Source organism: Podarcis bocagei (genome assembly GCF_964188305.1).
Source record: "Podarcis bocagei genome assembly, chromosome: 5".
In the NCBI taxonomy this organism is placed as follows: Eukaryota; Metazoa; Chordata; class Lepidosauria; order Squamata; family Lacertidae; genus Podarcis; species Podarcis bocagei.
The window spans coordinates 66,781,928-66,807,133 of record NC_138129.1 but is presented as its reverse complement, the minus strand read 5'-3'; the positions used below and the strand labels follow the sequence as shown (position 1 = coordinate 66,807,133).

At 41.6% G+C, this 25,206-nt stretch overlaps 1 protein-coding gene and 1 long non-coding RNA gene across 3 annotated transcripts in view; one reads left to right on the top strand and one right to left on the bottom strand.

Annotated features, from left to right (window-relative positions):
• NEGR1 (neuronal growth regulator 1) overlaps window positions 1-25,206 on the top strand; it is a 457,176-nt gene that overhangs the window by 124,967 nt on the left and 307,003 nt on the right. The window lies entirely within an intron of this gene.
• On the bottom strand, window positions 1,012-2,737 carry LOC308587341. The gene is made up of 2 exons (XR_014008320.1): window positions 2,570-2,737; window positions 1,012-1,260 (listed from the first exon to the last, which is right to left on the bottom strand). It is a non-coding gene; the product is annotated as an uncharacterized lncRNA (long non-coding RNA).

Below are 25,206 nucleotides of genomic sequence, written 5' to 3'. Positions count from 1 at the left end.
CTAAGCTATCGACTACCCAAAGTTTCTTTTTGTATTTTGTTGTTTTCATTTAGTCGTGTCCGACTCTTCGTGACTCCATGGACCAGAGCACGCCAGGCCCTCTTGTCTTCCACTGCCTCCCACAGTTTGGTCAAACTCATGCTGGTAGCTTCAAGAACACTGTCCAGCCATCTCGTCCTCTGTCATCCCCTTCTCCTTGTGCCCTCAGTCTTTCCCAGCATCAGGGTCTTTTCCGAGGAGTCTTGTCTTCTCACAAGGTGGCCAAAGTATTGGAGCCTCAGCTTCAGGATCTGTCCTTCCAGTGAGCACTCAGGGCTGATTTCCTTCAGAATGGATAGGTTTGATCTTCTTGCAGTCCATGGGACTCTCAAGAGTCTCCTTCAGCACCATAATTCAAAAGCATTCAGTTCTCAGCAGTGTGTATGTAATGTTAGATTTTTTTTTTTTTACCCAACGTTGGTTGAAAATCTCAAAACATCCCCAAAAATTGATGAGGGAGGACTTGCTGCTACAGAAACCATATTGATTCTTCTTCAGCAAGTCTTGTTCTTCTCCATGCTTTATCATTCTGGCTTTAATAACACTTTCCATCAGTTTACTCAAGGGTTGCATTTTCCTTCACCCCTCCCCCCCCAGGTCTTTTTTCTTTCTTTCAAAATTGGTGGCACATTAGTTATATAATATCCAAACAGCAAAGTCATGTCATGAGTTGGAATATACCCTATCCAGCATTTTCTATTTGTTTAAAACATTTATTGATTCAAAATAATAGTACGGCGCATGACTACCTAACCCCTGTTTCAGTTACGTATCTTAAAACAATGAAATATTTTTAAATCAAAGTCAATCAGTTGATGAATCATTGGATTAAAACTATTTCAATCAGCCACATTTTGCATATAGTATATTGAATTTAAAAAATAGTGGGAGTCACAAACAGGAATTATTATCAAAACCTTCATGAAGGTATAATAAATTTTATTTGCAAATTCAAAAAAACAAAACACCTGGTCAAGTTTCCATATTCACACTTTAATCATATTAACCACTAACATTTATAAAATGTCATTTCCCACAACCATATGAAACCCTCAATTAAGTTCTTGCTCTAGATAACTGACATTCATATCTAACTTTCATTCCATTGTAGCATCTCTACAATTTTGTATTGCTCTGGCATAGCAGTTACTATTTGTCCCCTGAAGCACTTCTGTGTTCAAGCATCCAGATGAGGCTGTTCATCCCGTGTTCATTCTGCCTCTGGAATGTGGATTTCATATGTTTCAAACAATTGCTAGTTACATGATTATGAATCCCTTTAATAAATAGATAGGGGTGGTTAAAATAGCAAGGATAAGCCATATATACAAGACTAGATTATTCAACAATGGAGAGCATGCACTAACAAAGCCAAACCCAGAAACTGGGACCTGTGTATATTGTTGTCAATGCGAATAATACAAAATTATTTTAACAGATGGTGTCTTTCTGATTCCTCACGTGTGTGGTTTTTTTTGGGGGGGGAGCAAAATGCACAGTAATTTATTTCCCTGGTTTCAGTTTACTTGTAGAGTAGATTTTGGCAGGAAACCCACAGTATAAACTATTTCCTATTGAAGCCTATGATAACCGACTTAAAAAAATAAAAGAGAGCACTGGATTGCACCCATTCACTACAAACTGAACAGCCTGTAAATTCCGTTTACTAAACCTTAGCTGTGTTGTCTGCCCTACTTAGCATCAAAACAAAACTATCATTTTGTGACTAACTGGATTTGAAACCAATTTGGAAGTGGCTGTGAATGCTAACAATCCCCGCTTCACATGCAGGAAACAAATTGTTTGCATGGACAAGGAATCAAGAGGCAGACACCACCAAGCACCAGGAGTGAATTGACCAAAAGGGTATTTAAACATGACATACACAGCTAGCCCGTAACTCCAGTGCAGAAGAGAATTCAGTGTCCTGAAGTCAAGTACTCAAGTGAGTCAATAACCCTGAACCAGAGGCAGAACTAGCTGCTCTGGCACCTGGAGCGGCGCACATGCTGTGCACTCAGGGGCGGGGCCATGGGGGCCAGGCAAGCATCCCAGGGGAGTGGGGCGAGCGTCCAAGGGATGTGCCGCAGCGAGCGTTCTGGGAGCGAGCCGCCCATGGGTGTGGAGCGAACTGCCCAGGGGGGATAGAGCCAGCTGCCCATGGCGGACTGTTTCCTGGGTAGCGGGGGGGGGGGGAGAGCCGTGCCGCTTTGCCAGCAGCCTTCCTCCCTTCCCTGTTCCTTTTGACAGCTTGGGGGAGGCCTCCTCCCCCTGGAAGTAGCCTGGGAGTGAGGGGCAATGGCGCACCACCTCCCCACGACTCCCAAGCCTCCCCTGAGCTGTCAAAATGAAGGGGGAAGGGGGGAAGGTAGATGGCAAGGCAGTGTGGCTCCGCCCCTTCCCCCGACAGCTCGGGGTAGGCTTGGGAGTCATGGATGGGCGGCACACCGAATGTCACTCCCCTCAGTGATGACACCTGGAGCAGGCCATCCATATTGCCCCCCTTCCTCCGCCCCTGCCCTGAACATACCTTCTCCTGTTCTTCTCTTCTACTACCACCTGGTGTGAATTTCTCCTTTATCATGCTCAAAACTCAATTGCTACCCTGGAAGCATCTCTCCATCCATCATTTTTGCTACATATCCTTCTGTTTTTTATTAACAACACTCACTGGTCTTCCTGCAATGAGGAACAGCCAGTTTCTTGGGAGAGCAAAGAAAATGCTCACTACCATCTAAATGTGAGGTCATCAGCACATGAGTCACAGGTGACAAGCTATTGTTGCCCAAGAAGTGACTGACACACCAGCCAAAGTTGCTGGTCGTCACTCTTTGCCATGGAGGCCACCTGGGTACCAAGAGCATCCTTAAACTGCATACCTCCCCTTTCTTGCAGGAGGTGTGCCCTTTTCACATTCCCAGTATTTGAAACAGGCTTCCCAAGGTAAATCTGTTTGTGAGGCCTAACCTGGTTTTTTATTCTGGCCAAGATTTGCATAGTGGTTTTGTTGTTGCTGGAAATTATATTATGGGATTTCTGAATTGTTCATCACTTTGAACTTGAAAATGGTGAAGTTGTATCCTTTTTAAAGTATGGAGTAAATGCTAGCAGCTAATTTGATAGCAGTCATTCTCACTCGCTTGCATGCATACTGCATACATAATGATGCTCCTGCAATAAATGGGTAGCTTTCCCACCTCTTAACTCATCTGAGAGTACATTTAAATGATCAAAATTCTACTAGGCTTGCTTCCCTTAGTCCTATTTGGGACTTTAAAGACATTCACATGGATAACCTTACTCAGCACAATTTGGGGATTCCCCTACCCTTGGCTCTCTGAAATGACTGCTCCTTTTTGTCTTCTTGTGGATGGCTGTTTGTACTGGTGTGCCTCCATGGCACTACAAAGGTTTAATCTGCTGTGCCATGTATCATGCTGTAAGGAGTCATTGCTTAGCCTCCCCATTCCTTCCTATTTTGTTTTAAGTGCGAGGATTTGATCTATAGATCCCATGACTTGCAGTTTCTCTCTGTTTGTCTGTATGGTTAAAGCTGTGTACTGACCAGAAAAATGACAACTAACCAATGAATTTCCATCCATGGTAGTACAGTTAGAAGACAACAGAGGACTTCTGGTGAACATACATGATGAGCCATGCAAAGCTAAGCCATATACATTGATTGTGTAAATTCGCCCTAATTCATTGATTTGAGAATGGCAGCATGACCCATCTTGTAGACTAGTAGCAGCCACTTGAAGTCCTTGAAGAAAGCTGGTGTCTCTTAGGGATGCTTCACAAATTACCAGTCCAAAGGCTGATAATGAAGGCTGTAGACTTCATAGACTGGTGTTTACGGCAATAGAATTGGCTCTGTCAGACATTTTAGTTGGGTGGGTGTGTGAGCTGCTTCTCTTGAACAACCATGAAAGAAAACTAGTTCCTGATCAAGGCTGCAAAGTCATAGAAAATAACTCTGTGAATCCATTTGAGATGGACTTGAATGACCCTTTGCATTCTTTGGATAGGTTTCTTCTATGAATGGAAAAGTTCTTCAGTTTAGGTTGTACAAATTTTAGCCTACATCCCTTTGACAACATTGGGGGCCATTTTAAAGTGCACACCCCTCTGCCTTTCACTCCATAGCTTGGCATGTGTTATTCTTTATATATGATGACACCCATTTTCTTGAAATCTCCAGGAAATTGTAGCAAACTTTTTTTTCCTTTTCTTTTTGCTATGCAGGTAGAAGGTTTTGTTTTTTAAAAAAAGAACTGCCTTGGAAAAAGCAAATAAGCATGTCATTTCCTAAATTTTGTTTCATTTTCATTTTCCCTTCCCCATTGTCTTCTCCCTCTATGACTGGTTGCTGAGAAGTTCACTTTGAAGGATAGATGGCTCACCAAGCTTTCTTTCCCTGTCATTTGCCAAATGTTTGTAGATGCTGAAAAGCCCAGCATTGCCAGATTCTAAAGTGATGAAACCATCTTTCAGTTCTATTTGAAATCACTGCTTAAATCCAAAGTTTTAAAGTTCACGAATAATCAGGGGTAGGGGTTGTGTCATGGTTTTACCTTCAAAATACTTGTTAATGCTCAGATATATAGAGAAGGATACCTATGTTTTGATAATTTTTGAAGCATACTCATTTCTGTATTTGAAATGTTAAGTTGCTTACATTGACCATGCTAAGCTCTGCCAGATGGTGGAGTTACAGCACATCTGTTTCTATGGCACATGACGGATTGATGACAGCAGCACTATATTCAACTGTCTTTGACTTTTTCATCCAGGTACATTAGGTTCCTAATTTTTGCAGCTGAATTTAGCATAATCATCTGGTGTGAAATTAGCACCTTCAGGATAAACATCACCCTTCAAACCCTTATTTTTGTCCTTTGGTCTTAGTTTGTCCCCTGCCTTTTTTTTTCTTCTTTCTTTTTCCTTTTTTGACAGCTAACAATACTATGGGGCAGCTTTTGAAAGCTGTAATACACAACAGTGATAGCCAATGTGGTGCCATCTCGATCATGAGTCCCAGCCAGCATGTCCAATGGCAAGGGATAATGGGAGTTGCAGTCTAGCAACATCTGGTAGGTACCATCTTGGCAACCTCTGGTATAAAGAATATTTAGAGGAGATTATACAACTACACCAAAAATGGGCAAACTCTGCCTTGGTCAGATTCCAAAACACATTAGACTGACAGAGGCCAGGAGCTAGCACACTTATCCCTGCTGCTTTCCTCACATATTTATGCTTCCCAAGATCTGCAATGCTTGAATAAGGACTACTGTGACAAGATGGCCTCAGGAGTGTGGCAGTGGTGCCACAACACTGCCCTTCCAACAGCGGCATTGCTCCCATTCATCAGGATGGTGAGGGGGCAAGGTCAGGCTGAGTAGGCAAACCAGTGGAGCCAGTCTAGGGCTCCTGGAAGTTTGTCCATGCTTCCCTTAAGCTTGCTCCCATGCGGTTCTGCTCACCACTTCACAGGTAAACCAATCCCCTCAGATTCATTTTGGCAACAGAAGAGAATTATTTCTGTTCTTCCCTCCACCCTCATGGTGGCCTAGTTTACTGTTCAGCAGGAATGAAGGTTGGTTCTTCCTCTCTCTTTTCTTCCTTCTCCTCTTGAGGGCCATCCGTGTCTTGATTGGTTGCCAATAAATTATCTCCCCCATGTTCCATGTAAACTGATTATCTTAAGCAATATTGTATGTGTAATCTTCAGATACAACACAGGAGGGATGGCTATCAGGTTGTTGTTTTTCCATTTTAATGTTTAAAAAATCCCAATGTTTAGTTGTGTTTCAAACTTATTTGAGTGGAGAAGGTCCCTCACTAGTTTCAGACGTTAACTGTTGGGCGATAATATAGCTAAGAAATATGCTCAGCTCTTAGTGTTGCCTGCTCAGTAAGGGATTAACTGCTACAAGACAGAAATAGAGCACTCTTTTTCATGTAAAGTAAAAAGGTCATGAGAATCTACTCATGTACCAAAGAAGATCTGTAGTCTGTTTGAGTTGCCCTTCCATAAATGGAAGAGACTCCAATCCAGCAAAAGCTTCCATTGGCAGTAGAATTGGGCATAGTGTGATTTTTGCCAATTCTGCCTTCCTCCTGCAGCCTCCAGTGCTATTTTCCACCCTTGCAGAGCATCCCCTAGCTGTCCAGAGCAGGTTTTTGTGTGGTACAGGTGGCTGAAAGCTGATGGAATAAGTGAAACCATTTTGTACCCCTTCTTTCAGTAGGAGCATCCCATGGGAACTTCAGATCCAAGCTTACATCTTTACACTGGAAAATAGCTTTCTACCCATCAAAATACTATTAAGTGGAAATAGACAAATTTCTAATCAATTACTAATTTCTGTTAAATCAGAGTGTGGTAAGGCCTCATATATTTTTCTGATACTGAGGAATGTTCCTTGCTACTGTTAGTGTCTGTGTGAAATCATTATTGTGTGCTCCGCACAATCAGGACCAACAGGATTTAGCTATCTCTTTGATTTTGTGCTAGGCCACATCCCATAGAACCAATTTTTGTGAATACCACCACCAACTCTCTCTCAAAGTTCAAACTGTGCCAACAGGTCTAGATGTCCCCTGGGCTAGAGGAAGGCTAGAGGAAAGTAATTAGGAGCAGGTTAAATCAAAATATGTTGGATGGTATTCATTTCAATTTTATTCAGAGTAGTCTTGCTGAAGTTAATGAAAATGCCTAAATCATGGTCATTGATTTCAACAAGTCTACTCTGGGTAAAACATAGTTGAATACCACCTGTTAAGTCTATTAAAAAAAACAACAACTTCGAAATGCATGTGTGCATACATGTGGGGTGGGTGGGGGTGTACAATAAAATGTTAAATAGCAGTCAGGTTACTTCATGAAGAGTCAAGTCATGGAACTGGACTAGGGTACAAACTGTGGAAATGAGCATGAGACAAAAGTGAAATGAAGTTGTTTTTGCCAGGTGGTTATGGGACGCATAACACACTCAGGCATGAATAATTAAACAAATATTCAAAATGGCATATTTAGAGAGGATTTACAACTTTTCTGCATTCATCAAAACCAATTAAAAGTTACAATCGCACACATTACTATTTTTTTTTTTGTGGACATGGAAAAAAAACCTAGAATACTTCTAAAATGCAATTCAATTTCACTTCATGTATTGTGTTCATTAATTCATTTATGAAGCCTGTGCAGTTAATTCACTTTATCCTTTAAAGACTTATAACTTTAAAATTTTAATTACATTTCACTTCATATACCACATTCATTAACTTATTCATTTAAAAAGCATTTGTAATTTATTGACTTTATGATTTGTACAGTTACCAAAGGAAAAGTTAGTCTAATTTGTCTTCCTGGAATAACAGCCACAGTCGCCACAGAGAATGAAAGGTTATTTTTTTAAAAAAAATCTCAATGACCCCCTTTCTATTTATCTCAACATTTTAACTGCCTTATCACAATCCACCACTGCTGTAGTCCTCATCAACTCCACAAAGGTATCTTTCTTCACAAGATAATGCCATTGACCCCTGTAAATGTTCTTGATACCACCATCTGAAATCCATTGCTTAAAGCCATGCAGAGTTGTGCCACAGGAGAAGACTGTTGTTTCCAAGAGGAAGAATTCAATGGATTATTTTAAATGTCTCTTATTCCCTAGAGTTTTAGAATTTTGGCTATGTACCATTCTGTTAAGTGGTGAGATACTGTATCAATTCCAAAGCATTCTGCATTTGGCGTCCATCCTAGATTTATCACCCATCATTATTAATGCATTCTGTATTTTATAAAACAATTGTATCATGGAATGGAAACTGCCAATGTTTAAAACAATTACCATTCAAATTATAGCTACATGAGATTTTAGCATATGGCAAACGCTGTTAACTGCCACCCAAATAACCTTGCTAAGCTGAATTTTCACATAACCAGAACTTTGAATGTTTACAAAAGAACGAATAGTAAGTGAAAAATATATTAAAAGTTTGTATTTTGTAAATGGACTGGCTACAATCCAGCAAGTAAGGATAGCTGGGGATTTTCCATGGTTTCCTGTGGAGTAGCTTGCACGCATGAGCCTACAGCTGCAGGCACCATTCTCTAGATTGCAGTCATAGCTATAAGTGATCCAAAATGTGTGATTCTGTTTCAAAGGAATGCTTGAGCTTTAGAAGACCCTAAAGTTCCTGCAATGATCATCAAACATAGATGAGGCACATAAAACAGGCCTTTGACAAGCCCCAAGCCATTTCATACATGCTAACATCAAATACTCATGGCAGAAGTATTGCTTCACAAGCGAAACAATGGGAACTAGTTGTCATTGTATGCCTGCTGAAACAAAGACCAGAGGTTATTATTTTGTCCATTGTAAAGAATCAGGTATTGAGATCAAGGATACTGGTGGGAAGAGAGCCACGATGGCAGTCTGAGGCATTATAGGTTTGTAAGCACACAAAGAAGCAGCACCTATAGCTGCAGGTTGGGGGAGCGCTCATGTGTGTCCACAGGGATGGGTGGGTACACTTGGGTGAACACGTTGCTGCAGGGTCATAGTGTACATGCTCAGCCCTCGTACACCAAGGTCCACTTAGCAAGGGCATCCAATCCTAGGCTAGGAAGCCACTGAGTGCTGTGGCTGACATGCCTGGTAGATGATAAGTGGGATGAAAATAAATTGACCTGCCCTTACTTATGAATTGGCTCTTGATTTGCTGATCTAATTTTGTTATATTTCCATGTGTATATATAACAATTCCACCAATATGCTGGCTCTCCAGTCTTCTTCAGGGTGTAGGGGCAAAGGCTACTGTTGGGAGGAGCACCACACTGACGATCGTTTACTGGCTGAGACTGGCTGTCCTGTGAGGGTGTTACCTATAATAAGAGTGCTAAGTATTCTGGTGCATCAGAGATCGCAAGGAGCCAATAGTGTAGCCCCATAGAACTGCTAGCTCTTCCTTGAGTCTTCAGGCTAAACAACTCAGCTGCAGGTTGAGTTGCTCATAGACTGCCTTTCCTTGCTTGGCTCCCTGATGAATTGCCTGTCAGCTTCAAGACCACCAGCCCTGACACCTATGAGTATTCCGATGGTGACAACTCTAGAATAATTCTGGAAAGAAATATTTTTCCTGCACATATGCTATTTCAGCAGCTTCCTAGATCGGCATATCCTCCATTAATCTTATCCTGCAAGCTGAACAAACTAGGCTGGAAAGAGAGAAAGATAGACAGATGCGCTTCCCATGAACACTTTTCGCAGCATCAGAATGTAGTTGGCAATTTTGCAGTGATTACTTTGAAAGGTGGAAAGTGTTTGTCTGTTCAGCATGCACTGCCCTCACTGACAATCGGATTTGGTTTTCCTCCATCACATGTGGCATTGTGACATCACCCCATTCACTACATGGTCCCTGATTAGTTAGAATTGCCCATATGACTAATCAAGGAAGAATTTTCAGGATTAGAATCATAGTATCTTAGAATTGTAGAGCTGGAAGGGACCCCAAGGCTCTTCTAGTACAACCCCAAGCAATGCATAAATCCCAACTAGAACATACATGACAGCTGGCCATCCAACCTCTGCTTAAAAACCTCTAAGGAAGGAGAGTCCACCAATCAGCAGAAAGGGGAAACAATGATAGTAGAATAGTTTAAAATGTAATTTAGATTCTCCCCCCTTTTTATGTAAAAGACAAAACTCAGACCAAATATTGTGTTTGTTCTGCAGTTTTAAGAGGCGGTGGTAGAACAACCAGAGAAAGAGCCATCATAAAAGCATGTGTGTCATTCTGATTTTTTAACAACAAAAACAACCTTTACAGTAAAATAGCAGCTTAATGTAAAGTCATTTAAATGCAATGTCTCTCTTTTTTGAAGGGGGAAAACCCCTCTTGTTTTATTTTCTGATGGTGCTGGGTGGTTGTTTTTGGTTTGTGTCATGTAATAGACCAAAATAGAAAGGACTGAAGTGCTAGAAGCCCGAGGACAGGATATAATACAATTGCTGGCATCAGTTTGATCATTACTAACTGGAAATTAAAATTAGAAACTTTATCCAGGAAGAAAGGGAGACAATAATCACAAATAATGATAACACATATTGCCATATTTCTGCAGTAACATTTGGTCCTTGTACTTCTGAGATGTCCTGGTCCTGCAAAAACTCCCAAATGAAGCATGTGTTTATGTTGGCCAGCATTGGTAGATCATATACTTTATAATAGCCATTCTTTTTCTTTCTAAAATAGCACTTTAAATGTGTATATTGTTTTACAGTCTGTCTTACCTCGAGTGTTCACCTCCTCCTCCTATGCAGATTTATGCCCAATTGGGCACATGTCCAGCTCTACAAACCCATGATTCTATTATTCTATGCGTTCCATAATTGTGATCTCCCTACTGCTATATGGTGCCAATTTCCTTAGGAAGCGGGAACCCGGAAAAGATAGCGGCCCACCGGAAAAGATAGCGGCCCACCAGAACTGTAGAAGTGGACCATTTCTGATTCTCTATATAGAGCCTTTCTAGTGCCATGTTTACTCAGAAACCATTCTTTGATACTGTATAACCTAGGTTATAACTGCTACAAGGCAAAAGGTTGCTGTTTTTGGAAATGCAACAAATAGTTTGTGCCATCTTCTTTTAATTCCAGTATTCCATGATCAATTAAATGAATTACAAAATGCAATCTAAGTATAACAGTAAAAATGTTCCGTATTGCAGGTTATTTGGTTTATTTGGCTTGGACAACTGTTTTATTGCAATACTTATGCTGAAAGAGCCCTTTCTCCCTCTCCCCATATTTATGCAAAGCTCACTTAGTCTTGTCTGCATTGTGTAGCTTCAGGCTTGTTTACTATGCCTATTATTATTTTCTTTTCCTTTATACCACTGAGAATATCTCTTTCACTTGGGGAATAGTTTGCTGGGACATGTATTTATGTTTTTAAAGGAATTGAAAAGCTATCCATCTCACATCCTGCATTTGAAAGAAAGACATTAAAAAAGCGTACCTTTCTTTTTATGATTGGTAGATAAAAACAAACCTTATTTTATTTGCTTTTACTAATAATGCTATCACTTTGTTACATATCACATGTGGGGAAATAGTCACTACAAGAAAATCCTTGCCTCAGCCTCATTTACAGAACATGAGACATGGTTATAATAAGAAATAAATGAAGAATAATTGACTAAACATTTGACTTCATGCTGAGATATTTGTTCTAAAGTGTAAACTCACTCTTGTTATATACATCAGGGTAAAGCACAGCCTTTTCTTGACATTAGGACACCAATTAAAAGAAAGGGTGATTGACAGAATCTGATTTTAAAAGCTTCCTGATTATCCCATCTTGCCAGACTGAGGTTAGGGCAGATTGATTTGGCTGATGTAGCAGCACACCATCATCACGTAACTTACATGATCCCTGATTGGCTAGGTTTATCTCAGGGAGAAGCCTAAATTTTTTGGAGGGCGTGATGGATCTTAAATCAGAAAAGAAACAGATCAAGTGACAAAGGTGTGAGCAAAGGGTGTTATGAAAGTCTCCTCCATAACTTATCCTTTGCCTTCGCCACATGTTTTTTTGATCAAAAGTAGGTGTGGCCCTAATTTCCATAGAAATAATGATGCTGTATTAGTGTATAAAAACATAGGCCAGGATCCCAAGAACTGTGAGATGTGTTCTGTACTCATCAAGGAAGCTTTAGACTTGTTTTCCCCTCAACTAGCACTGCCACTTGCAGGAGTTGCAAGGTGCTATTCCGACCGTCTTAGGGACTCCACTCTGGATTTGCATAGGCTTTACTCCTTAGCCTTTTCTTCTTCAAAAGATACCCTGTGAGGCAGAGTTTCCCTTCTCCTAGAGGAGCTACCTCCCCAGATTTATGAGCCCCATCTGCTCCTCACTTCCCTCTGCACCACATGCAGAAATTGAAATAAGCTGGGCACTATTTGTATATAGCAGGCTTTTTCGCTGTTGCTGTGGAGGACTAGAACCAATGGAGAAAACTGAATTTTAATTGAATTTATATTACATGCCACCTTGATAATACTGCAGGTGAACCATTAATTTCCATAGGACATAAAAGCACAATATAAAATAGTCAATACATTTAAACAATATTGTTTGAAACAAGCAAAATTCCCTATCTCTCTTGCTGTGTGAGAATGCACACATGATTTAAGTGCTTTAATACTTCCTGTGTTTTTGTGTGTCTATATACATGTATTTTAATGTATGCTTTTAATAGGGTTTTTAAATGCACAAAAACTATAGGTATTTTATTTTTCATATTTTTGGGGTCCACTGTTACTTCAGATGTCACTGCAGATAAGCCAACTTGAAGATTGAGAATAGAAGGTGGGATATGAATATTTTAAATAAAATAAATAACTGTCCCCTTATAATCAAGTAGCACTAGGAAAAATGATGTAATGGTTCTTACTCAAGAACATTTCATTTTAAAATATTGAGTAGATGTACCGTAATTCCATGTACAGATGGAGCAAGGCTTTTGCTTTATGGTAAATTAGGAACGGGTCATAAACAATGTATGAAATCTGAGAGGCTAGCTAGAGGACAGAGAGGAATGATTGTGAGAATTTAATTATGGGGCCACTCTGTGATGTATAGAGCTGTCCTTAGCTGCTCAGGAAAGAACCTACCCAGCATCACTTCCTTCCTACAGCAAGTATTGGTTTAACTAAAAATAAAATACGAAAGCTTCAGAGTAGAGGATATTGGGAAGGAAAATAGCCCAGTGGTATAGCATCTGCTTGCATGCTAAAGATCCAATCTTCAGCCTCTAGTATCTCCAAATACGGCTCAGAGAGAACCCAGATTGAAACCCTGGAGATCTGTTGCCAGTCAGTGTAGACCAGGGGTAGTCAACCTTTTTATACCTACCGCCCACTAATGCATCTTTCTTGATGGTAAAATTTCCTTACCGCCCACCAGTGCTCGATGGAAGGAGGATTCAGCTTGTGCCGTAGAACCTCCTACCACCCACCTAGAATATTGAAATGCCCACAAGTGGGTGGTAGGGACCAGATTGACAACCCCTGGTGTAGACAATACTGACCTAGATGGGCCACTTGTCTGACTCAGTATAAGAGAGCTTCCTAAGTTCCTAGTACAGGAGCACATTAGTCAGGGTCCACCCAAGCTAAGGTAAATGGCCAGCTGGGCCCCTGATTCCATGGATAGACTGTCTTACTTCAGCACTAGCATTTGGACAGCACCCTCCACTGCAACAGAGAGCTGCAAGCTAGCATACAGAAGAAGCAGAACAGGAGGTGTGGCACATACTCTTTCCTCTGAGAGGGGGGAATATCTGGGGCAGGGAGACACTGAGGACGAACAGCCAGGGGACTTTCTGTTGCACCCTAGCATCTGCTTCCTGAGTCAGCTTCTTCACTTAGCCTAATGCTAGGGCCAGCCCTAGTATTAGTGCACATCTGAAGGGTGTTAGGGTTTAGCCTCTAGACCTCTTTTCAGGACTCGGGTGCTGCCCTCATGTTGTTATAAAGGTTTTCCATATCAAGAAGTATGACTTTAATTAAACCCGAGTCCAGCTCCTCTTCTTTTGGAAATTAAGCACCAAAATATCCTGAATGTGTGCTCTATAGGACAGCCACCATAACCTTCGAAATTGGAATAAAGAAATCTCTGTAAAGTCAGTTCACTGGATTGTGACCAGACTCCAGATGAATCGTTATCCTCACTGCACTCTGTGTTTTCCGCCCTGAGGAACAAATATCTCTGTTTCGTTTCTGAATGTAGCGGAACATACTACTGTTTAACTGCCTATTCAGTGACTCATTTTTGTGTAGTTCTGCCAACCATTAAAATGTTATGGTGTTGCTTCACTTCAGGGATGCTCATCAGAGATTCATAATTTCATTAAAGAAATGTAAAAAGTAGCTAAGCTCTTGCGGTGGGGTGGGGTGGGGAATAAAGGCAACGTCATCATAACAATATGCACATTTCAGAACAGTGGCTCAGAAGTGTTTTCGCTTTGCATTGTTACACATGGCAAAAGTCTCTCTTCTGAAATAAACATCCTTTTCTGATGTTCCACTATAGAAAAGAACACAACGACAGTTCTCAGACTGACATGCCGTGTGATTAAAGACATATTGTGTGGCAGGGGAGGGGATGGAATGAATCGATTTTGGGGGTCACTCGTTTTATGTTTGTTGACAAATACTGTTTAGGTCCAGAGAAGTACAAGAGCAACTTTGCTAATGCAACAGAGCCCTCTTTCCCTCAGTACCTTGGAAAATGTACTCCTGAAGGTCAGTAGATGTGCTGGAATGACACATAGTTCTGTGGTGGGAGGGAGAATCAACAAAAGGTAGAAGTGGCTGCTATTCATAATTAGGCGTTACTTTGGATCCATTTGTGCTAGCATAGTCACAAGGCTCTTAATCTCAGAATCATAGGTTCAAGCCCCATGATGGGCAAAAGATTCCTGCATTGCAGGGGGTTGGACTAGATGACCCCCGTGATCCCTTGCAACCCTACAGTTCTATGATTCTATGAAGTGTGTTTTTTAGATGCAGCCCAAAATATATTTTAGAGAAGTATCAGCTGCAATAGTAATATATGCGAAGTAGTGGAGACAAGGAAGGCTTTTCTGATGGCTGACTTGATATGTTACTTATTAGTAAAGTTAACAAGTTCTTTTGCAGTAATAACAAAAAAAGGAGAAACCAGACCCTTTTCTTGAAAACTGGGTATATATGAAAATGCAATAGCAAGCAACAATCAAAATCAACAGTAAATAAAAGAACAATATATCCAATTGTCTAATTACATTTAAATGAAGTTTGGAGAAACCCATGTATATATTTAATAATTCCCTCCATTCAACAGAAACTTATTATGATAGACCTTATGGTATTTAAATGGACGGATACACATCTTTTCTAGAGGTATATGGTTCTCACCTCAAAATAGGAGGATAATTTTATACAAATGGTTAGTGGAAAATTCTATTTCCAGCTGTAGAATGCCCAGTTAAATGTGCAAATATATGCTTACGGTTGAGCAAACAAGGTGAAATCTGTCTAGAAATCCTTTAATCAACTAAATGTCTACAGCTTCCATTTATTATCTTTTCCAGTCACTTGAAACCTAATTGATTTACTGAAATTATTGCGCATATATATATATATATATATATATATATATATATATATATATATATATATGTATTTTGCAGGGAGGCTTCTTGTCTTAGCAGGAGAATAGTGAGGCCGTCATACACTATGATTGTACCTGAGTTGAAGATGTTGGGTGCTATGGCAACTAAGTTGGTTCTAGCGAATCACTTCTCTTCTTGAGAAAAACATGCTGGATTTTTCAGTCTTCATAAAGTGTGGCTGGCTGATCATTTGTTGATGTGAAATGGTTCCTTCTTCTTTTTTCTCCCTAACAGCAATTCTGTTAAATGTACAGAGCAAAATAAGGGGGGGGGAGTTAATTCTGAAGTTGCATTAAGGAAACTTGCTGTACTGAACCATTTCCTGCAAATCCATCATTTTCTGTTCATTGAGATCTAGGAGGTAGCTGTGCTTACCATGGATTTTAAACAATGCAATGCACAGTGTTTGGATTAGAGGCAGACAGATTGATTTTTTTCCCCCTAGTTCAAAGGCAAATTATTCCAGAAGACTATGAACTCTTGGGTTAGTTTACATGTTAGCTAGAAATGGATGGCTCAGTCTATTTCTAATTCAGCAACTTTTATATGTGTTCATTCATAAATCCCTTTCATCCTGCCTGTTTCTGCATATTAAAAAAAAAGCTCTGCACAAAAATAAAATATTTAAATATGTATCTTATGTTAATATATGCACTTTAAAATGTATTTTATTCTAAAACACACAATATTTTATTTTATTCTAAAATACTCAATTTTAATGTGTATTGGTACATTTTTGGAAGGGGAAAAAGGTGGTGGTGGTACTGCAAAATCCAGAGATTCTGAAGGGTAATTAAGTCCTGGAAAGGCAGATCAGGTCAGGCCACGCTGGAAATCCCAGAAACCAAATTCCTCAAGCTTTCCTAGCTTAGATAGATAGGACAGGTAGAGAAAAGATAAATGTTTGATTGATAGATATTGGAGAGTTTTAAAGTTGTAGTTCTTTTCCAGACACTGAGGGCCAAACTAAACAGACAATAATTAAACAACTGGCAGTGGCATAGTTACAGAGAGGATCAAGTTCAGTGGTGGAGCACATTTTTCGGCATGCAAAAGGCAACACATTAAATCCCCAGCATCTTCAGAGATGGCTGGGATGGACCCTGACCTGAACACCAGGAGACTGGCCATTGCCAGTCCTTGTCAGCAGTGCAGTACTGAAGTAGATGGACCAATAGTCTATGTTCCTATGACTATTTTTTGCTTACTAAATATCAACTGTGAGTGGGGTGGGGAATCTGGATCAGAACTTTGGTAGAGTTCTTAACCCTTTGTTCACACTGTGGTCCTAATTCAGTGGCCTCCCACCCCACCCCATGGCTGCTATTTACATCTGGCAGAAAGCTCCCACTGGCACCTTTGGGGAAGCTTTGTCATGGGGCACACAGCAGCTGTATGGGGCAGGTGATCTGGACTGGGACTGCAATGGGGCAAAGGATTAAACCCCATACCACCCTCACAGCTATTTTGTTTCAGATACCCACACATATGCACACAAACACACATGCTGCATACAAAGCTGTTGCTCACTAAACAAGACAACTCATTGAGGGGTTTTTTTTCCCTCTTCATGCTTCTCTGGTTGGTTACTTTTATGATGTAATCACTTAGGGTGTGTGTGTGTGTGTGTGTGTGTGTGTGTGTGTGTGTGTGTGTTGAACTGCATATTTGTGGGAGATCTGTCGTCTACTTGTTTTGCTCTTTGGTTTTCTGTAACCCTATGTATAGGTATGCATGCTCAGAAGGTTTTCAGTGTTGTTACTTTGTTTTTCTTCGATACATAAAGTTTTAGCAAACTATTCCTAAAAAAAAATTACAGAAATCTGAAATAAGGCTCCATACATGGAACAAATGTGATCTTCCCAATCACCACAACTCAGAAATAGAACATAGTGAGAACACCCACCCAAATCCCAGACAATTTCTTTTATATAAGTTTTTGTCCTTGTGAAATGTGTTGTTGCAGTCTTAGCAGTTTCAGCCATCCCATCCTGAGTGATTATTGGTACACCTACTGATTTTGGTCCAGCATTTTTCACGAGAGAGAGAAAAGAGAGAGCCTCTGCATCTTGTTCATGGCTCACTGGCAATAAACATCCCAGACATGCTGAGACCACTAATATTTCCTGAGCTCTTATATTATTTTGTGCTCCTTCCTTCCGTGATGAGCTGGAGTATTCATCAGAACCTGCTGTGCAAAGATTGATATTCACTGAGATGCCCAAGATCACCTGGAGGGGAGTTTATGAAATAATAATAAAAATTACTGGAGGGAAATACAGCCTCTTTACATCATGTATTTTTCTTGTTCACCTTGGTTTTCAGCTTCCGTACTAACTATACAAATAGGCACCCTTCACAGCAGCCCACTGCTATAAAACATGCTATGGCTTGGGTGAGTCAAAGTGAAATCCCATGGATTTCCGCATAGACTGCATGGGAATGACGGGAAGAAGGTTCGAGCCTAAAGACTGTGTGCTCTAGAGCAGTGTTTCCCAAACGTTTTTGGGCAACGGCACACCTGTTTACCGGAAAAAAATCTCGCGGCACACCACCATTAAAGCCCCGCCCCGTGACGTCAGCGCGCAGCGTCACGCCGGGAGGGACGCACAAAAGTGAAAGTTTTTTTCCTCCCCCTTGCCGGGGTGGGAGGAGGCAGCAGAGCGAGGGACTGAGGGACGGCGGCAGCTGAGGCGGCGTCGGCTGTTGTGGTGGTGGCGGCGATAGCGGGCGGAGGAGGGGGCGGCGGCGGGGCTTGAGGAGCCGTCGCCGGGAGTTGCTGCTGCTGCTGTTGCTGCTGCTGCCCGGACATGCCGGCCTCCTCCTCCTCCGCTGTCTCGCGCTCCTCCCTTTTGCGCACGCTGCCCCGCCGCTCGGCTCCACCACCGCGGAGCCGCCCCCGGCTCGACGCGGATCCTCGCCGCCGCCGCCTCTCGCCGCCCGACTCGCCCGCCTCCCTCCCACGGCACACCAGCCGATGTCTCACGGCACACTAGTGTGCCGTGGAACACCGGTTGGGAAACACTGCTCTAGAGTTCAGTAGCTTAGCATTATGTAACCAACCACCAAGGAAGGATTATCTTTTTGCACGTGACCTTTTTAAAGAATTGCACAAAGTTACCTCTGCATCCCTCTTCGCCCTACTGTGCTAGTAAATATAAAGTGTTGCATTTTAAGTGCCACCAACGTCTCCCCTTTTTGCAGTATGGCACTTTGTGAGTTTGTATTCGTTACCTCCTGCACCACTGAAAAATCTAAATAAATTTTAATAGCATTACCAAGAGATCTTGGTATGTGGGAAAAGATTGTGGCATTAAATTGAGTGGTGGTGGTACAGACTGGTAGCTTTACTATGAGCAAGATATTATGATTCAAATGTACTTTTTCTGAGTGCTGGTGTGAAATAGGCCTAAGTGGAGGATCCATAAACTAATGGGCAATTACAGCTGTCTTAACCCAGATTATTTGCATTTCAAGCATAGTCCTAAACACACCTGTTTTAGCTACACTGGCTGTAACTGGTATATCAGAGCAGAAAATTTGGCCATAGCAATTTCTTTAAGGAAGTACTTACCTCTTTGTATTCTTTTTGAAAAATTAGGTATGGGAGGATCTGTCAATTTTAGATTCTCTTTCTCATTTTCCCAGTCTTGAATTAAGTTCTCTACATTTCTGCATCAGTTTGCAATTTCTATTTTATTTTTTAGCCCTCATGAAAGTTCATCAGCCAATTTATCCTAATGTACATGTGACTATGTGCAATTTTGCCAGCTATGCAAAACTTTTGCAAAGCAGTTTTCCCATATTTAATGCATTTTAAACCATTCCCACAAATATTTGCATTTTACCAAGATTATACCAAGTAGTTGGTGCAACATCTCACAGTTCCTAGGAACTCTCCCAGGAAATGCTGCTGGGCCAGGAGGTATGCACAAACCCCCATTCCCCACTCATCCCAAACATTTATCTGAAGTTCTTTCTCCCACAAAAGCAGTCTCTCCATTCTGTATTTCTAGCTAACATGATTCCTTTCCTCTTCTTTTCCTCTTCTCTCTCCCCTCACAACTCCCCGTATCCTACACAGAGACGGTGGTATATCATTTCCTTTTTATGCCCAGGTTCAAGATTCAATCCCAGGCATTTCTAGATAGGGTTAGGACCGTCCCCTGTCCAAGACCTGCTAAGCTGAGGCCACTCAGTGTTGACCAATGATCTAATGTGGCCTAAGGCAGCTTCCCATTTCCTTTCTTCCTTTCTTTCTGCGTGCAGGTCAAAGTCGCAGATCATTATCAAGGGTGTAAGGTGGTGATGTCTGAATAGTACTCGACTTTATAAAAGCAGACAACTAAGATTTGTTTTCCTTCTCCAACTCTTTGGAAAAATCAAGTTTGCACAGTTTCAGAGGAGGAAATATGAGGCTATTCCATTTGCCAGGTGCGGCGCGCACAGTTTGATCCATCTTTTAGATTTAGGGGAGCTAGTCTCAAACGTTTGTTGGGGGAGACCTAGGTTTTTTTGGGGGGGATTTGTCCTGTCTTCATGCTTTTTAAGATGGAGGACCACTGTAGCCACCCCCAACGACACGTTTTAAAGATGGAGGGTGAGGGAACAGCTGCAGTCGCCTGTGGTTCCTGCGCAATGTTTGCCATCTTGCCAAAGGTTGCAGGCAGCTTTACCTGCAGCAATTGTATGTTGATTGCCCTCTTAGAAGACAAAGTCCAGCAACTGGAGGAACATGTAGCTACGCTCCAAAGAATTAGAGAGCTGGAGCTCTTCTTGGAAGCAACAGAGAACATCGTCTCCACCAAGGAGGAGACAGGGGACACCCCTGAGAAGGAGGCTAGTTCACCAGCACAGGTGCCAGATATATGGAGAAATGTGACTCAAAGAAGTAGGAGGCCCAGGGTTCGCTCTGATTGTTTAGAAATACACAATCGCTTCGAAGTCCTCTCCCCTAGCATGGAAGACGAAGAACAGACTCCATTTGAGGATCTCTCCCTCATTACAGTCGATCAGGTATATGAAGACGAGCAGCAAAGTCAGTCCTCAGGGAATGTGCAGGCGACCTTGGAATGGACAGCTCAAGGAAGAACCCCGAACCACTGGCAGTCATCTTTGAGAATTCCTGGAGAACAGGCGAAGTCCCGGCAGACTGGAGGAGGGCAAATGTTGTCCCTATTTTCAAAAAGGGGGAAAGAGAGGACCCAAATAATTACCGCCCAGTCAGTCTGACATCAATACCAGGGAAGATTCTGGAGCAGATCATTAAGCAAACAGTCTGTGAGCACCTAGAAAGGAATGCTGTGATCACCAATAGTCAGCATGGATTTCTGGAAAATAAGTCATGTCAGACTAACCTGATCTCGTTTTTTGACAGAATTACAAGCCTGGTAGATGAAGGGAATGCAGTGGATGTAGCCTACCTTGATTTCAGCAAGGCATTCGACAAGGTGCCCCATGATACTCTTGTAAAGAAGCTGGTAAAATGCGGACTTAACTGTGCTACCACTCAGTGGATTTGTAACTGGCTGACTGACCGAACCCAAAGGGTGCTCATCAATGGTTCCTCTTCATCCTGGAGAAGAGTGACTAGTGGGGTGCCACAGGGTTCTGTCTTGGGCCCGGTCTTATTCAACATCTTTATCAACGACTTGGATGATGGACTCAGGGGCATCCTGATCAAATTTGCAGATGACACCAAACTGGGAGGGGTGGCTAACACCCTAGAGGACAGGATCACACTTCAAAACGACCTTGACAGATTAGAGAACTGGGCCAAAACAAACAAGATGAACTTTAACAGGGAGAAATGTAAAGTATTGCACTTGGGCAAAAAAAATGAGAGGCACAAATACAAGATGGGTGACACCTGGCTTGAGAGCAGTACATGTGAAAAGGATCTAGGAGTCTTTGTTGACCACAAACTTGACATGAGCCAACAGTGTGACGCGGCAGCTAAAAAAGCCAATGCAATTCTGGGCTGCATCAATAGGAGTATAGCATCTAGATCAAGGGAAGTAATAGTGCCACTGTATTCTGCTTTGGTCAGACCTCACCTGGAGTACTGTGTCCAGTTCTGGGCACCACAGTTCAAGAAGGACACTGACAAACTGGAACGTGTCCAGAGGAGGGCAACCAAAATGGTCAAAGGCCTGGAAACGATGCCTTATGAGGAACGGCTAAGGGAGCTGGGCATGTTTAGCCTGGAGAAGAGGAGGTTAAGGGGTGATATGATAGCCATGTTCAAATATATAAAAGGATGTCATATAGAGGAGGGAGAAATGTTGTTTTCTGCTGCTCCAGAGAAGCAGACACGGAGCAATGGATCCAAACTACAAGAAAGAAGATTCCACCTAAACATTAGGAAGAACTTCCTGACAGTAAGAGCTGTTCGACAGTGGAATTTGCTGCCAAGGAGTGTGGTGGAGTCTCCTTCTTTGGAGGTTTTTAAGCAGAGGCTTGACAACCATAGTCAGGAGTGCTCTGATGGTGTTCCCTGCTTGGCAGGGGGTTGGACTCGATGGCCCTTGTGGTCTCTTCAAACTCTATGATTCTATGATTCCTCTAACACCCCATATGAGAGTGCTGTAAATAAATATATGGTGTGGATGTGATCTAGGTTTGCTGTTGGAGAAAGTGACATTATATATAGAACAGTTCATTGCTGTTAGTGTTTAATCTCTAAGTATAATTTATCCATTGGCAAATATGCAGAATTGCAGGCTGAGCTCTGTCTCCCAGCCCACCTCACACTCCTCATATGAAGGAGCCTTTCCTTTGCTAAAGTCGAATGAACTTGAACTTTACATTGACTGCTAATCCACTGCATTAATTGTTTCAATGTTTTAGGTGTTGTCAGAACCTCATTTCTGCAACACTCTTCAGATTTATTTTTTGCTATTTTCTCCTTCAGTGCATTATGGTGCAATTATGTACTTTGGATAATTGCTGTTTGCTTACTGTCAAAATGCAGAATGTGTATGAATTTTCTTGAACTATTTCTTTGTTAATATCATAAATGAGTGTGGGTATTACCGACCCCTGCAATTTATTGAGAACCTAACACAATTAAACTAAAAAGAAGACGCTTATGGAAGCGGCAGCTTCTGAGCCTGCCTTGGTCCATAATGAATATAGTTATCTGGCATTGTCAGAGATAGGGAGGAGACCCATCCTCACATAAGTAGCGTATTCTCCTACAGTAGCAAATAAGCACTGGAAGCACTGGTGCCATCCATAAAGCCTGATCAATGTTATTATTCATAAACAAAGCCTTTGGTTTTACATTTTGTAAAATAATTTTATATTTTTTTTTATTACCATTGAGGTGGTGGGAAAGGTTTGAGCCTTCCACAGATCTGTTTCTTTTTAACTATATCAAACATGATCTGCTGAGCAAGAAAGTAGATGTTGTTCAGTCAGGTGCATGTGAGGAAGTGCTCCAAAACTGGCCACAAATCTGGCAGCTACAGCATGAATAAATGTATACCTGTTGAAGAGCTACAATAGTACTGACAACCAACATTTGTGGATAGTCACGATGGAGAGGGGGAAAGCAGGCTCGCTCCCGTTACTCCATCTTCCATCTGATACATGGTGATCAGGTCTTCTCAACAGAAACGTGCATAGATTGTTTGTGAGCAAGTGCAGGGGCTATAACTTAGAGGTAGAGCACATGCTTTAATCACAGGAAGTCCCCAGTGAAGTCCACAAGATCTCTCACTTAAAAAGGATCAGGCATCAAATGGTGGGAAAGTCATCTGCCTGGGATACTGGACAGATTCTGCCAGCTGGAATAGACCAGGACTTGGGAAATTTAGGCCCAGCGCCTGAATGAAGCCTTCTATGCCCTGCTTTACACCCCCTGGGTTTTTGCCTATCTGGAATGTGTCCTTGAACTCCAGTAGTACCTTCTGCCTGTCTGGATGGATTGAGGGCATGGAGAAACTAGCCCACAGTAGAAAGGTACAATCTGCATTCTTTGCTGTACCCACTTTTGTCCTGCCCACCACTTGCATGTGGACTTCAGAAAGTTGCTTGGAAGAGACTGTTACACTCATCTCTTGGAATAGACAATACTGAGATAGTTGAAGGAATAGTCTGACCTTGTATATCTGAACAGATTGATGCAGAAAAGAGGTCAATAGACACTTTCCTTTTCCCCTTTGCATGCATTGACTCTCCCATTTTGGTTGTTTACCAAGGACTCTTTATTTGCTCTAGGTGGAACTGTTCTGAGCTACCTAAATGCTTTGGGGGACTGCTGGGATTCTGATGAAGTTTTCTATTTTTAACCCCCCGGTCCTTGCAAATGCTTTACTCAAGACCATCTGACTCTGGCACTATGGATTGCTTGTTTAAGGCAGCATTAATGGGAAGCCCAAGTAAAAGCTCACATAAAAGAGCAACATGAAGAGACACTTCACTGCATTACAGTTTTTTGCAGCCATAGCACTATTGCTTCCAGGGGCTAATTGCTTTTCATTATCCTTAGTCCTACCATTTCAGCTATGCATGTTGCGGGGGTTGGGGGGGCATGCACACAGACAGCCTGTACAACAGAGTTTTCTTAAAATAAATTAGGTCCGTTGTAACAGACAAATTACCAACTCAAAACCTAACTCTGGTATGGTCTAGAAAGTTATCAAAGCATATTTAAATGTCTCTGCGTCCTGCACCAGAAATGTGCAAATACCAGTTGCTTCCACAACAGCCATGCTAGTACTTTATATGATCCCCTTCTCCAAGCAGAATCTTGCAAAAAGAATTCTTTCAACACATACACACAGACATCTATACACTAATATCAGTTTGAATCTTCCTATGATTGTGATTATGTGGACCAAACGGCATCACCCATGCATGACAGAGATCTGGCAGGCCATTCTTACCCTGAAGTACACACAAACACAAATACATACATAGGGAGATGCTAATTAAAGAAACACTCCACCAAGCCCCATAATAAATCAATGGCACAGAATATTAAGAGATTGAGAAGATATTCTAGCCTTCTTTTTTTAAGGCCTAATTGCCAAAGGTGGGTGATCTACATGGAAATTGCAGCTGAGAGAATTTGGAAAAGGCAGCTGCAATCTCCACTAAGATTGCCTCTCTGATGCAGCTGTTGGGGTTTGGAGCAGCCTCCCCTCTGTCACTGCACCCTCCTTGAGAGCATTTACTTGGCTGGAATGTTGTCCTTGAACTCTCAGAATGCCTCATGTTTGCCTAGATGGAGGATGGAGAGGGATGTGTGAATATAGAAAGTAGCCTTGCATACAAAGGTAAAATTCACATTTGTTGTCCTGACCACTTTGGCCCCATCTGCTGCTGACATGAAGCCCCCCCAAAATGTGGTCCTCAGGCTGAAACAGGTTCCACATCCCTACAAAAGAACTTATTCAAGATTCACAGACATAACAAAGCATTCTTAATTTGGTAATGCTTTTTCTTCCTTCCTCTTGGGTTATACAGGACAACTTTATATAGTTAGAATTGTATTCGCTTTCTTTTCTATATTGTAGCTCCCTCACCTCCAGTAAACATGCATAGGATTGTGTGGTTAAATCATTTAGCCCATATCTTTTGGAAATCGGGCTTGATCTTTTCCTGTTCTCCAGTTCTTCATCCTTCTATGATGATGATTGTTCTTACTTTCTCATTTGCCTCGGGTCTGATTGCCCTGGATCTGATTACTTGATAGGCTTGTTGATAGGCAAGAAGTAGCTTGCAATTTGCTCCAAGTACAAAGATATTGATATTTACAAGAATATACAGGATTTTATTTTATTATTATCATTATTTTAAAAATCAATACTGCATTAGGAAGAGCAGCAGTGTAGGGAAAGTAATCCTATGGCTTAAAGCTAGAGAAAAGGCTCTAGAAAAAGTACAGAGAAAGCCTTTTGGTTAAACTTGTATATATATTA